At 57.5% G+C, this 3,717-nt stretch overlaps 1 pseudogene; it reads right to left on the bottom strand.

The window, feature by feature from the left end:
- Nucleotides 1–2,989: 2,989 nt before the first annotated feature.
- On the bottom strand, nt 2,990–3,105 carry LOC111739626 (annotated as a pseudogene).
- Between the last annotated feature and the right edge of the window lie 612 nt (nt 3,106–3,717).

Genomic DNA, 3,717 nt, shown 5'->3' with positions numbered 1-3,717 from the left:
AGCTCATAGTGTCCATTGATATTTTTCACGTGCTTCTTGTGTGAGAAACCTCTGCCTAGATTAATCCTGGCCACAAGCCTGGACGCAGGCGTGGTTACTGGTCTCAGATTGTCATTCGTCCAGGTCAGGAAACTGAGGCAAAAGGTTAAAGACAATGTCCACAGCAACGTGGGCAGAGAGTGGCAGGGCCGTGACTTCCGACCGTCTGCCTCTACCATGCACGTAAGCACTGTGCCACACCGCCCTGTCATCTGGTGCCACCAGCCTGTCCCAGGACCCCGCACGGTCCCTGTGGCCGACTGCCCACCCGTGCTGGTTGTCTTGTGAGTCCCTCCCAATACCCCCACGAGAGAAGCGAGGCTGGTATTATCGTCATTTACAGAGGAAACCGAGGTCCCCGTGCGGCCATGTAATCAGGAAGCCAGAGAGGGGACTGGGTCCCGTCAGTCACCCGGACACCCAGTGCCGCGCCCTGCCCCCTGCTCCGCCCAGCCCCTCTGTAAATCCCTCGTCATACAGTCTCCTGCTACTTTACCCCCCCACCCCACCACCCACTGAGAACAGAGTGTCGAGAGCTTCCCACGCCCTCCCGGCCCCTTGGCCTGTCCCCTCTGCCCTCCCACTGGCCTTCATTTACAGTAAGACCTGAAAGGACCCAGCCTCAGTCAGAGCCCGGGAGGCAGTGGGCGTGGGGTCAGGCAGGCGTGAGTCCAGCTCCACAGCACAGGAGCCAGACGGCCGAGGGCCCAGGTGACGCCACGTCTCTGATCTGTGGCCCCCAGACTTGCCAGTGGCATGAGCGTCCCTGCCTCTCCAGGTCAGAGGGGCAGGCGACTTTGTCCTTGTACCTCTGGACAGTGCTTAGAGTTGCTGCCTCCTCGGATGTCTTCTGGGGACAAGCAGGTGACGTGGACGGGAGAAGGTGGCTGGGGAGGGGCCGTGGCAGCAGGTGGCACGTGCGCCTTCGTCCCAGTCATACGAGATCACTTATTTATTAAGCACATCTGAGCTCCGAGTTGCTTTAAATGAAATGCCCTGACTTCTAAACCACTTCGCAGGCTGAATAAAATATATCTGTGGGCCGAATATCACTCGCCCCGGTTTGCAACCCCCAGCGGAGTCCTGTTCACTGACAAGTTGAAACACGAGACTGAAAGGCAGAGCGAGGCCAAGGTCACGCCGCCACAGCCGCGCAGCGGAGCTAGGAGCCTCGGCCAGGCCTCCGGTGCCGGTCGCCCCAGCCTCCCAGCCCCCCTCAGAGGCCTGTGCCCCTGGGAAGCCGCGGCCCGCAGAGCACAGGAGGGACCCTGGCGGGCGAAGGAAACCACAGGACTCGGAACATGTAAATCGCAGCCCTTCCACAGCACATCCGTCCTGCGGCCTAATTGAGACATTTGCTCGGAATGTCCTAGAAAAGGAGGGCAGATGTAGCGCTCTGAGAGCCAGAGCTGTCCTCCTCGGACGCCCCGCAGGGACAAGGACCGATGGCTGTCCCCGGAACACGGACCAGCCACAGGGAGGCCGTCCTCGCTAATAAGATGATATGTATTTCTTAAATGGCCCTCGAGAATTGCAATGACACTGGGTATTAAAATGCCAGAGAGGAGGACAAAGTAAAACAGACAGGTAGACGTCTCCGCAGGAAGCTCAGGCAGCACCGAGTCGAAATCCCCTGTGGATTCCGCCTCACGTGTCCCCAGCCTGAGCCGGGACGGGCGGCTGTGTGCTCAAGCCTCTGACTGCATTTGTGGATTTCTTAGCCCACGATGGCTGCTGCTTGAGCTCACTCCTCAGACTCCCCTCCTGGAACCCCACATTGCTGTCATGGGCTGGGGGTCGGAAAACTGGATTTCAGTCCTGGCGGTGCTTACTCCCAGCCAAGTGGACTTGAGCAGGTCACCTCCCCCTCTCTGCCTCAGGTCGACTTCTGTCCCTGGGCCCAAGGGACCTTTTAGCCACAGTGAGCGCCCGGGGAGGCAGAGGCTGCCCATGGCCACCCCCGGGCCTGAGCAAGGCCACGTCGGCTTTGTCCAATCAGCATTTCTTTTTAAATTTGTTTCTGACTAATTTCACCTAAACACCTGGATTTCGGGCTCTTCTTTAAAAATCAGAAGATCTGGCCTCACAGGGCTGAACTCCACACGCAGCCACAAAGCTGAAGCTGAATGCCCCTTGCCAACTCCCTCCACATAGCCCTTCCGCCTAACCCTCAGCCAGCTGCCTCCCTCACGTTAACCTGCCTCGCACTTGAACTTGAGACCCCAGTGTAACGCGGTGGAGATGGACAGTCTTCGGGGAGTACACAGGTTCCAGGCCTCATCATTAGCAGCAGGGTGTCTGGGTCACCCACTGTCTTGCATGGACCCTGGGCAGGTGTCTTGGGCTCTCTGGGCTTTGGTCCCTCCCCATCTGTGAAGTGAGTGAGCACCAGGGGCCTCCACGAGCATCTCCAGCTCTGGCGCTCGGACACCCCAGCGGTCTTGCAGTTTGGGCCCCTCCCGTGCAGTCACAGAGCCTCTGGACGGCCTAGTTCTGCCATGACACTGGCTGGGGGACGAGGGAGCTGTTACCGCAGTGCGATTAACAGCCGACTCGCCACATAAAGCAATGGCGGGCAGGAGGCCGTGGAATGACAAATACAATGTGCCGGCAAAGTGTTAGCCAAGAACCGTATTATCCGGCAAAGCTTCCTTCAAAATCGAGTTAAAAATAACGACATTTCCATGTACGCACAGGCTAAAAGAATTCATTGCCCACATCCTGCAAATATATAATGAAATGAATGAAGCCAGATACAAAGATGTGTGTCTGATTCCGTTTCTGTCACTCAAACAACAAAACCAACCTATTGAATTACAGGTCAGGGTAGTGCTCACCCTTGGAGGGAGGTAAAGTGACCAGCAGGGGCCGTAATGGGGAGTTTGGGTACCGGTTACACAGGCGTCTTCATTTGTGATTCTGGCACTTTTTTTTTTTTAATTATTTTTTACGCCTATAGCACCTCGTCTTCCTAGGTGGTCTCCCATCCAAGTACTAACCAGGCCCGACCCTGCTTAGCTTCCGAGCTCAGACATCGGGCTTGTTCAGGGTGGCATGGCCGTAGGCCGTAGACCATGGACCGTGGCTCCACTGGGGCACGAACCCAGGACCGTCTGCGTGTAAAGCAGACGTGCTGACCGCTGCGCTATGGAACCACGTCCACTGGCACGTGTCTTATACAGTTTCCTTCAATAACGTTTACTGAGACGGGAAAAAGGAAGCCCGATCCCGTCACTCCCTGCCTTCTGTTCGAATCTCTCTGTGGCTTTCCCTTTCCTTCCCAGTTCGAGCCAACATGTGGCCCTTCGAGGTCCTGTCCGGTCTGGCCTCTGCCCGCCTGTCCGGCGTCATCTCTCACGAGCCTCCCTGGCCTTCTGCTGCTCCTCGAGTGTGCGCGCTCCCATCCAGCCGCGGGGCCTTTGACGTGGTCCTCCCCCTGGTGCGGCGCCCGCGCCCGTCGAGGGCTGTTTACGCTTAGTGCCGCTCGCTAGTGCCCCGTCCGGGTCTGCTGCTTTCGTCCCGGGCTGTCATAGAACTACATTCCTCTCCTTCGGTGGGCTCGTCTTCATTCCGTCGTTACGGGTTCCTCGAGAAATCATTTGGCTGCTGTTCTGTCCTTCCCACTCACCCGTGTGTTTTAGGAGGTCTGACTATGTTGTTCTCTGCATGGCATCCCCA

Source organism: Pteropus vampyrus, unplaced genomic scaffold (genome assembly GCF_000151845.1).
Source record: "Pteropus vampyrus isolate Shadow unplaced genomic scaffold, Pvam_2.0 Scaffold51, whole genome shotgun sequence".
Taxonomy (NCBI): domain Eukaryota; kingdom Metazoa; phylum Chordata; class Mammalia; order Chiroptera; family Pteropodidae; genus Pteropus; species Pteropus vampyrus.
The sequence above is the reverse complement of the archived record's forward strand: the minus strand, read 5'-3'. Positions and strand labels throughout refer to the sequence as shown.